The following is a 13,058-nucleotide window of genomic DNA, read 5'->3' as shown; positions in this document are numbered from 1 at the left end:
TGGGGTGTCCACCATATCATGTCGTCACCACATTACCCGCAGTCCAGTGGCCATGCAAAAGCTTCTGTAAAAGCCATTAAGCACTTAATTCTCAAGACATCACCTTCTGGCAATATTGACTGCGAAGAATTTGATCGAGGTCTCTTGGAACTGCATAATACTCCAAACTTCACAGGCCGCTCTCCAGCACAGATTTTGTATGGCCGCCCACTCCGTACCTGTGTACCTGCTCATCCACAGTCTTTTTCAGAGGAATGGTAGGCCAAGTCTGAGGACTGTGACCACCGTGCAGCTGCACGTGCTGAACAAGTAAAACTACAATACGATCAACATGCCCGCCCACTTCCCAAGTTGGAAATAGGTCAGACAGTAAGGATCCAAGACCCGACATCACATCGATGGGAAAAGGTTGGCGTTATCATGGGTTTTGGCAAATCACGGGACTATGAGGTGCGTCTTCCCAGTGGCCGAGTTTGGTGGTGTAACCGCCGCTTTCTACGTCCAGTGCCAACGCCTGGTGTTATTATTATTATTATTATTATTACTATCCAAGCTACAACCCTAGTTGGAAAAGCAAGATGCTATAAGCCCAGGGGCTCCAACAGGGAAAAAATAGCTCAGTGAGGAAAGGAAATAAGGAAATAAATAAATGAAGAGAACAAATTAACAATAAATCATTCTAAAATAAGAAACAACGTCAAAACAGACATGTCATATAATAAACTATCAACAACATCAAAAACAAATATGTCATAAATAAACTACGTCAAAACAGACATGTCATATAATAAACTATCAACAACATCAAAAACAAATATGTCATAAATAAACTATAAAAAGACTATGTCTGCCTGGTCAACAAAAAAGCATTTGCTCCAACTTTGAACTTTTGAAGTTCTACTGATTCAACCACCCGATTAGGAAGATCATTCCACAACTTGGTCACAGCTGGAATAAAACTTCTAGAGTACTGCGTAGTATTGAGCCTCGTGATTGAGAAGGCCTGGCTATTAGAATTAACTGCCTGCCTAGTATTACGAACAGGATAGAATTGTCCAGGGAGATCTGAATGTAAAGGATGGTCAGAGTTGTGAAAAATCTTATGCAACATACATAATGAACTAATTGAACGACGGTGCCAGAGATTAATATCTAGATCAGGAATAAGAAATTTAATAGACCGTAAGTTTCTGTCCAACAAATTAAGATGAGAATCAGCAGCTGAAGACCAGACAGGAGAACAATACTCAAAACAAGGTAGAATGAAAGAATTAAAACACTTCTTCAGAATAGATTGATCACCGAAAACCTGTGGCCCCTTGCACAGACATAGAAAGGTCCTTAGTCTCTAACCCCCAAGTGTTCCCACGCAGATCTTAAAGGCTCATTAGAAAGAGTTCGCTCGAGAATGGAACTACGAGCACGAGGGGGGAGGGAGGTGTAGATATATAAAATGTGAGACCGTTACATTAACTGACGTTAACTTATTATCATACCTAAAGCAATGTATGATGTTTCCCATTTATTATGTGTCTCATTTATTATATGTCTCTTGTAAATAAATACACCCCCTATGTATTCATGTGTATATGCATCATATTATAATATTATGCATAGATGTCTATTTCATTATTAAGTTTGGCAACGCCCCGAAGACATGGCAACAATGTACTTCCCAGCCTTGGGGCATCACACAATGTGCTTGTATTGTCGTTCGTCACCCAAGGCAGACGTATTTCCTGCCTTTTTTATTTGATTCGTGTATTGCACCTTCTCAATAGAACTTATGTTAATTTCAAGATTGTGTTTCCTTCCCAACCTCCCAGGAACACCCCCAACAGGAAGGTCTCACTTTTGACTGGGGGCAGGTAAGTTCATAACTCCGTATGAGTAGAGAAAGTTCTAGCGATGAAGAAATGTCCATTCCTTTCAGTCTGAAGGCGAGACTTAAGGCTTTCACTGCCGAGACTGAGAGGCGCATTTCTTCACGCAAATACACTAGGAACTCCGCTATTGCTGGAATAGTGACATCGAGTGAAGAGATACCCCTTCTAGGACACCAACCACAAAAGACTTTCCACTTTGCCTGGTAGACTGCTGCTGATGACTTCCGCAGATGTCCAGACATCCTGATCGCAACTTGTTGCGAAAATCCTCTTTCAGAGAGGAGATGCTGGATAGTCTTCAGGCGTAAAGTCGTTTTGAAGCTACGGCTTTGTGGAAGATGTTGGCATGTGGTTGTTAGAGTAGATTGTGTCCCAGAGGGAGTTCTCTTGGAGGCTCCGTTAGGAGTTGCAGAAGGTCCGGGAACCATTCTGCGTGATGCCATAGCAGACCTATGACGGTCATTGAAAGATTAACTGATGTTCTGGTCTTGTTGAGTACCCTCCTCATCAGACAGAATGGGGGAAAGGCGTAAACATCGATGTTGTCCCAACGTTGTTGGAAAGCATCTTGCCAGAGCGCCTTGGGGTCTGGGACTGGGGAACAGTAAAGCGGGAGCCTGAAGTTCAGGGCCGTAGCGAAGAGGTCCACAATTGGAGAACCCCACGAAGTCAGGACTTTGTTGGCTACTAGATGATCCAAAGACCACTCGCTACTCACTATCTGAGATGCTCTGCTCAGATTGTCGGTGAGCACATTCCTCTTGCCCACAATGAAGCGTGCCGATAGTGGTATTAAGTGGATTTTGGCCCATCCCAGTATCTCTACTGCTAGATGGGATGGCTGCTGCGAAAAAATACCTCCTTGTTTGATGATGTAGGCCACTACTGTGGTGTTGTCGCTCATCACCACCACAGAGTGACTTGCCAGGTACTGTTGGAACTGTTGAAGGGCTATAAAAACCTTCATTTCTAGGAGATTTATGTGGAGGTACTTTTCTGATTCTGACCAGAGGACTGAGGTCGTGTGGTGCAGCACGTGGGCCCCCACCCTTTGTTTTTGTTTTTTTTGAAGCGTCTGAAAACAGCATCAAATCCGGGGGGAGGACAAGAAGATCCACTTCCTTTTGTAGGTTCTCGTCTGCTACCCACCACTGGAGGTCCGTCAGTTCCAAAGGTCCCATGGGGATCTGGATGTCCGGGGAGTCATACGCTTGATTCCACCGGGACTTGAGTCGCCACTTGAGGGATCTCATCCTGAGGCGACCATTGGGAACTAGATGGGCCAGCGATGAAAGGTGACCAAGGAGACGTAACCACAATTGAGCTGGATGTTCTTCTCGTCTGAGAAAAGGTCTTGCAACCTTCCTCAGCCTTGCTATCATGTTGTCTGATGGGAAGGCTTTGTGGAGAGTGGTGCCTATAATCATGCCTAAGTATACCAGTCTTTGAGTGGGAAGCAGGGAGGACTTTCTCGAGATTTACCATGATCCCCAGATCTTGGCAAAGTCTCAGAAGTTTGTCTCAGTGTTAAAGAAGGGTTAACACTGAGTCTGCTGGGATTAGCTAGTCGTCCAGATAACCGAGGAGACGGATGCAAATCCTGTGTGCCCAAGATGATACTAGGGTGAACACACTGGTGAAGACTTGTGGTGCTGTGGAAAGACTGAAGCACAGCACCTTGAAATGGTATTTTCTGCTGTCCAGGCTGAATCTTAAGTACTTCCTTGAAGACGGATGGGCCAAGATCTGGAAGTACGCGTCCATTAGGTCCAGTGTGCACATGAAGTCATGCGGTCTTACTGCTAGTCTGACCGTGTCTGCTGTCTCCATACTGAACGGAGTTTGTTTGACAAACTTGTTCAGAGCTGAGAGGTCAATGACTGGTCTAAAGCCTCCAGATGCCTTCTTTACAAGAAAAAGTCGAATGAAGAAGCCTGGAGATCCATCGAGGACCTCTTGGAGAGCGCCCTTATTCAAAAGGGTCTGGACTTCTACCCAATCCCATGGCAAAGGAGTTCAATGACACTGGATTCGTCGTCAGGGGAGATAGAGATATTATGAACGGGACGCGATATCCTAAACTGATCACGGAGATTGTCCAGGAATCGGCCCTGAGTTGCTTCCACCTGTTTGCGCAACTTTGTAGGCATCTCCCCACTGGTGGAAATGCAGGGGGACTGCCTATCCTAGCATTTGCGGCCTTGGCTGCTGCCTCTAGGATTTTCGCTTGCCCTGGAGAACTTTTTGCCTTTCCTTTCTTTGACAGGAGAGGGCTTAGACACCATCGTCTTCGCAGTTGTTGTCGTACTAGTGGTCTTGGCTGGACAGGACTGATGTGGTGCTGGAGGCTTAGAGGGCTTAGATGTTAAAGCACTATGGAGGAAGGAGTCTTGATGTGACTTCCTCCACCTCTCAGCAGCATGTTCCACATCCTTAGGCTCGAATAGAACAGACCCCTCCATGGAAGAATGTCTGAGCCTATTAATCTCGGCGTTAGGAACCTTCTGGTGGAATCTCTCAGCTACTGCATCCCGACGTTTCAGGATGGTATTTTCCCACAAGTTAGAGACTTGGTGGGCCAGAAACTCGATTGTGAGAGTACCTGAGAGGAGGAAGGTTTCCATAACTTTCCTAGTACGTTCCTTGGAGAAATTTCAGAACGTATCAGGATACCTAAGGTCCCCAACCAGATATCGATGCATAGCACTTTTCACAACCTTCTCCTGGTTGAGGATCTCGGCTGCCGAGAACGAGAACTGCCGGTTAGTGTCTCTCTCAAGAGGTACTCCCCTGGTTAGCTCTTCCAGCGACTGGTGAAGTGGGAGAGCTAAGCAAGGCTCCTCCAGGTTTTCAAAGTACCTCCTCTGCTGTACACGAGGAGGTGGGAGAGCTTGTTGGTGGTACCGGAACGATTGGAGGACATCTTGGTGAGCTGCTGGGCAATCTTGTCCGTGGTACTCTTTACCCCTTGAGACCAGGGAAGGGCTGCACTGGTCTTAGAGGGCTTCTGAGCACCAAAGACGCGGTCTAGGACAGTGTCTTTGCCTTCCCGAGGAGGGTTCTCTGGGTCGGGAAACCCGTTAAGAGCCCTCAGAGTCAGAACCTGCCAAAACGCGTGTTCTGACTCTTGCCGGTCTCCTCCTGTTGTAGGACTTGCAGCGATGTCTCCTTCTATCCCTGTAGGCTCTTCTTGGGGAGAATCGCGGACATTCCCAGAGTGGCTAACTGGCTCCATCTTAGCCCTAGTGGAGGACTTAAGCAATGTTTTGGAGTCTTTGGATTCCTTCCTGGGAAGGATGTAAGACTCCAACATTGATGAGGGTGGCATGTTCCTTCCAATCCCGGACTGTGTGGAACTCTTGGCACGGAGAGGTTTCCTCCATTGGTGCGATGGGGTACACTGGAACCTTGACATACGATTGCCCTAATATACGAATGTTTTGAGATACAACAGAAAATTTTTGAAAATATATGCTTTGATATACAACGAAATATTTGAGATACGATTTTGCGATGTGATAGTTCTATGGGCAACCGATAAATGGCGTTCAGTCTGTTTGTTGTTGCTGCATCCTTAACACTTCGTTGTGTAATTCGTTGTATTTCTGCCTATTTTTCGTGTTATTTTGTCTATTTTATTATTTACCATGGGTCCCAAAACTAAAGACAAAGCAGGTGATAAGAAAAAACCCAAGAAAATTATCTCGAAATTGCAATACTGTAATGCTTCCAAAACGAAATAGAATATTTAGTGAAATACGAATGATTCTCTCTCTCTCTCTGTAATAAATGAAATCTTTTTTTTTCTTTGCTAAATCTCTTTTGACGCTGTATAATCCAGCACCAAAGAGCTAAAAACTATAAAACATCGTGCATCGGAGGTAGCATGTCTTATTAATATGGGAATTATTTTATCCGAAAATTGAGGTTGACGACGGACTAGGCAGGGTTTATCAGCTGATTTGAATGTAAACAATGCATAAGATTATAATTCGCTGTTTTTAATTATAAATACGATACTAAAATGTGAATATTAAATGCAATATGATTGGATACAGCTAAGTAAAACGCCAGTGAGAAACAAGGACGAAACAAAATGACAAAGAGACGAGACGGAGGAGGGGGGTAGCGTGCGTGCATGTGTTCAGATTGTCTGGACCTTGCGGTAGCACATTCCCGAAGCTAAATATATGCTAAATCACATAAATTAGCGAAATCAATGAATTTGGGAAATGCGAGAAGGAATGAAAAATAGGAATGGGAATATGTGGAATGAGGGATAAGAAGGCGTTTAGAATGATTAATTAGATAAAAATTACGAATGAATGCTAGAAAAGTGAAGATCAATAACATCGCGAAAAATAAAGACAACCCAAAGAGTTGGCACGATAGGCCCAGACCTGAAAGTGATGAAAGTCAGGAAAGTGAGGCCAAAAAGGCCAGACATGAAGGTGATGATGAGTAAGTGTTTACGTAATTAAAAAAAAAATAAAAATTACTTTAGCAATGTTATTTCATTTGTGTTTATTACGTAGTTATTAGTCTACATATGTAAATAAAAGAAAAAAAATCGTTCCATGCCACCCCTCCCTACCTCCTGCTGCTGGCCTCACGTCATCTTTCTTTGTGGTAAGTAGAATTCCTTTATTTTTTTTTTTTTATTGATTTTATTAAATTTATTATCATTTATCAATACCACGTTATTTTATCATTGTGTGTTATTACTCGTTTATTTGTGTATAAATTGTGTATATCATATGTAATTTAGCTGTGTTTTGGTGTGGTTTCATAGCGCTAGAACGAATTGATACATATTACATTATTTTAAAGGGGAAAAAATGTTTTGAAATACAATTGTTTTGATATACAACGATGCTAATGGAACGAATTAAATTCGTATGTCAAGGTTCCACTGTAATCTCTTCACGTGATTTCCTTGGAGATGGGAGATCTTCATCTGAAAGGCAAGGAGAGGCAGTCCGAGGAATAGGAGGAACTTGCCTCGAAGGTCTGCGTGGAGTCAGCTTCGTCCTTGGGGAAGAGACCGCATCCAGAACTCCTCTTTTCCTCTTCGGTGGGGTAGAGGAAGCCATGATTCCGTGTCCCAAATCAGAGAGGACAGGCTTGAAAGCCTGAGTTATGGCTCTGATCAGGGCTGTTAGCTGACAGACGCACTGTCAGACATAACCCCTGAAGGGAAAAGGATTGAAGGACCCCTGGTAGTAGTCACTGGAATAGGTGGGTTCGCCTGTGGTAGCTTTGGGATCCTGAACCCCTCTAGAAGTGTCCCTTCTCCCGCCTGCGGGGAGGGGAATGAGGCGATGGCAACCTTGCCGGACGTCGTTCCTTGTGATACGTAGGCTCGCGCGAGGGAAGGAGAATAATGGCGCTCGCGTGAGGGAGGGAGGGAGAATAATGGCGCTCACGCGAGGGAGGAAGGGAGAATAATAGCGCTCGCGCGAGGGAGGGAGGGAAAATAATGGCGCTCGCGCGAGGGAGGGAGGGAGGGAGGGAGAATAATGGCGCTCGCGCGAGGGAGGGAGGGAGGGAGGGAGGGAGGGAGGGAGAATAATGGCGCTCGCGCGAGGGAGGGAGGGAGAATAATGGCGCTCGCGCGAGGGAGGGAGGGAGAATAATGGCGCTCGCGCGAGGGAGGGAGGGAGGGAGAATAATGGTGAGGGAGGGAGGGAGAATAATGGCACTCGAGGGAGGGAGAATAATGGCACTCGAGGGAGGGAGAATAATGGCACTCGAGGGAGGGAAAATAATGGCACTCGAGGGAGGGAGAATAATGGCACTCGAGGGAGGGAGAATAATGGCACTCGAGGGAGGGAGAATAATGGCACTCGAGGGAGGGAGGGAGGGAGGGAGGGAGGGAGAATAATGGCGCTCGTGCAAGGGAGGGAGAATAATGGCGCTCGTGCAAGGGAGGGAGGGAGGGAGGGAGGGAGAATAATGGCGCTCGCGCGAGGGAGGGAAGGAGGGAGAATAATGGCGCTCGCGCGAGGGAGGGAAGGAGGGAGAATAATGGCGCTCGCGCGAGGGAGGGAAGGAGGGAGAATAATGGCGCTCGCGCGAGGGAGGGAAGGAGGGAGAATAATGGCGCTCGCGCGAGGGAGGGAGGGAGGGAGGTAGGGAGGGAGGGAGGGAGAATAATGGCACCCACGCGAGGGAGGGAGGAAGGGAGAATAATGGCGCTCGCGCGAGGGAGGGAGGGAGGGAGGGAGAATAATGGCGCTCGCACGAGCGAGGGAGGGAGGGAGGGAAGGAGAATAATGGCGCTTGCGCGAGGGAGGGAGGGAGGGAGGGAGAATAATGGCGCTCGCGCGAGGGAGGGAGGGAGGGAGGGAGAATAATGGTGCTCGCGCGAAGGAGGGAGGGAGAGAGGGAGAATAATGGCGCTCGCGCGAGGGAGAGAGGGAGGGAGAATAATGGCGCTCGCGCGATGGAGGGAGAATAATGGCGCTCGCGCGAGAGAGGGAGAATAATGGCGCTCGCGCGAGGAAGGGAGAATAATGGCGCTCGCGCGAGGGAGGGAGGGAGAATAATGGCGCTCGCGCGAGGGAGGGAGGGAGAATAATGGTGCTCGCGCGAGGGAGGGAGAATAATGGCGCTCGCGCGAGGGAGGGAGAATAATGGCGCTCGCGCGAGGGAGGGAGGGAGGGAGAATAATGGCAGGAGGGAGGGAGAATAATGGCAGGAGGGAGGGAGAATAATGGCAGGAGGGAGGGAGAATAATGGCGAGAGGGAGGGAGGGAGAATAATGGCGAGAGGGAGGGAGAATAATGGCGGGAGGGAGGGAGGGAGAATAATGGCTGGCGGGAGGGAGGGAGGGAGAATAATGGCTGGCGGGAGGGAGGGAGGGAGAATAATGGCGGGAGGGAGAATAATGGCGGGAGGGAGGGAGGGAGAATAATGGCGGGAGGGAGGGAGGGAGAATAATGGCGGGAGGGAGGGAGAATAATGGCGGGAGGGAGGGGAATAATGGCGGGAGGGAGGGAGGGAGAATAACATCGGGAGGGAGAATAACGGCGGGAGGGAGAATAATGGCGGGAGGGAGAATAATGGCGGGAGGGAGAATAATGGCGGGAGGGAGGGAGGGAGAATAATGGCGGGAGGGAGGGAGGGAGAATAATGGCGGGAGGGAGGGAGGGAGAATAATGGCGCTCGCGCGAGGGAGGGAGAATAATGGCGCTCGCGCGAGGGAGGGAGAATAATGGCGCTCGCGCGAGGGAGGGAGAATAATGGCGCTCGCGCGAGGGAGGGAGAATAATGGCGCTCGCACGAGGGAGAATAATGGCGCTCGCGCGAGGGAGAATAATGGCGCTCGCGCTAGGGAGAATAATGGCGCTCGCGCGAGGGAGAATAATGGCGCTCGCGCGAGGGAGGGAGGGAGGGAGGGAGGGAGGGAGAATAATGGGGGGAGGGAGAATAATGGCGGGAGGGAGGGAGGGAGAATAATGGGGGGAGGGAGAATAATGGGGGGAGGGAGGGAGAATAATGGGGGGAGGGAGGGAGAATAATGGCGCGAGGGAGGGAGGGAGGGAGAATAATGGCGCGAGTGAAGGAGGGAGAATAATAGCGGGAGGGAGGGAGGGAGGGAGAATAATGGCGCGAGGGAGGGAGAATAATGGCGCGAGGGAGGGAGAATAATGGCGCGAGGGAGGGAGATAATGGCGCGATGGAGGGAGAATAATGGCGCGATGGAGGGAGAATAATGGTGCGAGGGAGGGAGAATAATGGCGCTAGGGAGGGAGAATAATGGCGCTCGCGCGAGGGAGGGAGAATATTGGCGCTCGCGCGAGGGAGGGAGAATATTGGCGCTCGCGCGAGGGAGGGAGAATAATGGCGCTCGCGCGAGGGAGGGAGAATAATGGTGCTCGCCCGAGGGAGGGAGGGAGAATAATGGAGGGAGGGAGAATAATGGCGGGAGGGAAGGAGGGAGAATAATGGCGGGAGGGAAGGAGGGAGAATAATGGCGGGAGGGAAGGAGGGAGAATAATGGCGGGATGGAAGGAGGGAGAATAATGGCGGGAGGGAAGGAGGGAGAATAATGGCAGGAGGGAGAATAATGGCGGGAGGGAGAATAATGGCAGGAGGGAGGGAGTGAGAATAATGGCAGGAGGGAGGGAGGGAGAATAATGGCGCTCGCGCGAGGGAGGGAGGGAGAATATTGGCGGGAGGGAGGGAGAATATTGGCGGGAGGGAGGGAGAATAATGGCGGGAGGGAGGGAGGGAGAATAATGGCGGGAGGGAGGGAGGGAGAATAATGGCGGGAGGGAGGGAGGGAGAATAATGGCGGGAGGGAGGGAGGGAGAATAATGGCGGGAGGGAGAATAATGGCGGGAGGGAGCGAGAATAATGGCGCTCACGCGAGGAAGGGAGGGAGAATAATGGCGCTCACGCGAGGGAGGGAGGGAGAATAATGGCGCTCGCACAAGGGAGGGAGGGCGAATAATGGCGGGGAGGGAGGGAGGGAGAATAATGGAGGGAGGGAGAATAATGGCGGGAGGGAGGGAGGGAGGGAGAATAATGGCGGGAGGGAGGAAGGGAGGGAGGGAGAATAATGGCTGGCGGGAGGGAGGGAGGGAGGGAGGGAGAATAATGGCGCTCGCGCGAGGGAGGGAGAATAATGGCGGGAGGGAGAATAATGGCGGGAGGGAGAATAATGGCGGGAGGAAGGGAGGGAGAATAATGGCGGGAGGGAGAATAATGGCGGGAGGAAGGGAGGGAGAATAATGGCGGGAGGGAGAATAATGGCGGGAGGGAGGGAGGGAGAATAATGGCGGGAGGGAGAATAATGGCGGGAGGGAGAATAATGGCGGGAGGGAGAATAATGGCGGGAGGGAGAATAATGGCGGGAGGGAGGGTGGGAGAATAATGGCGGGAGGGAGGGTGGGAGAATAATGGCGCTCGCGCGAGGGAGGGAGAATAATGGCGCTTACGCGAGAGAGGGAGAATAATGGCACTCGCGCGAGGGAGGGAGGGAGAATAATGGCACTCGCGCGAGGGAGGGAGGGAGGGAGAATAATGGCACTCGCGCGAGGGAGGGAGGGAGGGAGAATAATGGCGCTCGCTCGAGGGAGGGAGGGAGGGAGAATAATGGCGGGAGGGAGGGAGAATAATGGCGGGAGGGAGGGAGGGAGAATAATGGCGGGAGGGAGGGAGGGAGAATAATGGCGCTCGCTCGAGGGAGGGAGGGAGGGAGAATAATGGAGGGAGAATAATGGCGGGAGGGAGAATAATGGCGGGAGGGAGGGAGGGAGGGAGAATGATGGCGGGAGGGAGGGAGGGAGAATAATGGCGGGAGGGAGGGAGGGAGAATAATGGCGGGAGGGAGAATAATGGCGGGAGGGAGAATAATGGCGGGAGGGAGAATAATAGCAAGAGGGAGAATAATGGCGCTCGCGCGAGGGAGGGAGAATAATGGCGCTCGCGCGACGGAGGGAGAATAATGGCGCTCGCGCGACGGAGGGAGGGAGAATAATGGCGCTCGAGCGAGGGAGGGAGGGAGAATAATGGCGCTTGCGCGAGGGAGGGAGGGAGAATAATGGCGCTCACGCGAGGGAGGGAGGGAGAATAATGGCGGGAGGGAGGGAGAATAATGGCGGGAGGGAGGGAGGGAGAATAATGGCGGGAGGGAGGGAGGGAGAATAATGGCGGGAGGGAGGGAGGGAGAATAATGGCGCGAGGGAGGGAGGGAGAATAATGGCGCGAGGGAGGGGGGGAGAATAATGGCGCTCGCGCGAGGGAGGGAGGGAGAATAATGGCGGGAGGGAGAATAATGGCGGGAGGGAGAATAATGGCGCGAGGGAGGGAGGGAGAATAATGGCGCGAAGGAGGGAGGGAGAATAATGGCGCTCGTGCGAGGGAGGGAGGGAGGGAGGGAGAATAATGGCGGGAGGGAGAATAATGGCAGGAGGGAGAATAATGGCAGGAGGGAGAATAATGGCGGGCGGGCGGGAGGGAGGGAGGGAGGGAGAATAATGGCGCTCGCGCGAGGGAGGGAGGGAGAATAATGGAGCTCGCGCGAGGGAGGGAGGGAGGGAGAATAATGGCGCTCGCGCGAGGGAGGGAGGGAGGGAGAATAATGGCGCTCGCGCGAGGGAGGGAGGGAGGGAGAATAATGGCGCTCGCGCGAGGGAGGGAGGGAGGGAGAATAATGGCGCTCGCGCGAGGGAGGGAGGGAGGGAGAATAATGGCACTCGCGCGAGGGAGGGAGGGAGAATAATGGCACTCGCGCGAGGGAGGGAGGGAGAATAATGGCACTCGCGCAAGGGAGGGAGGGAGGGAGGGAGAATAATGGCACTCGCGCGAGGGAGGGAGGGAGGGAGGGAGGGAGGGAGAATAATGGCACTCGCGCGAGGGAGGGAGGGATGGAGAATAATGGCGGGAGGGAGGGAGAATAATGGCGGGAGGGAGGGAGAATAATGGCGGGAGGGAGGGAGGGAGAATAATGGCGGGAGGGAGGGAGGGAGAATAATGGCGGGAGGGAGGGAGGGAGAATAATGGAGGGAGGGAGAATAATGGAGGGAGGGAGAATAATGGCGCTCGCTCGAGGGAGGGAGAATAATGGAGGGAGAATAATGGCGGGAGGGAGGGAGGGAGGGAGGGAGAATAATGGCGGGAGGGAGGGAGGGAGAATAATGGCGGGAGGGAGGGAGGGAGAATAATGGCGGGAGGGAGAATAATGGCGGGAGGGAGAATAATAGCAAGAGGGAGAATAATGGCGCTCGCACGAGGGAGGGAGAATAATGGCGCTCGCGCGACGGAGGGAGGGAGAATAATGGCGCTCGAGCGAGGGAGGGAGGGAGAATAATGGCGCTTGCGCGAGGGAGGGAGGGAGAATAATGGCGCTCACGCGAGGGAGGGAGGGAGGGAGAATAATGGAGGGAGGGAGAATAATGGAGGGAGGGAGAATAATGGCGGGAGGGAGAATAATGGCGGGAGGGAGGGAGGGAGAATAATGGCGGGAGGGAGGGAGGGAGAATAATGGCGGGAGGGAGGGAGAATAATGGCGCGAGGGAGGGAGGGAGAATAATGGCGCGAAGGAGGGAGGGAGAATAATGGCGCTCGCGCGAGGGAGGGAGGGAGAATAATGGTGGGAGGGAGGGAGAATAATGGCGGGAGGGAGAATAATGGCGCGAAGGAGGGAGGGAGAATAATGGTGCG

Source organism: Palaemon carinicauda, chromosome 30 (genome assembly GCF_036898095.1).
Source record: "Palaemon carinicauda isolate YSFRI2023 chromosome 30, ASM3689809v2, whole genome shotgun sequence".
NCBI classification, from domain to species: Eukaryota; Metazoa; Arthropoda; class Malacostraca; order Decapoda; family Palaemonidae; genus Palaemon; species Palaemon carinicauda.
Note: the sequence above shows the minus strand (reverse complement) of the source record.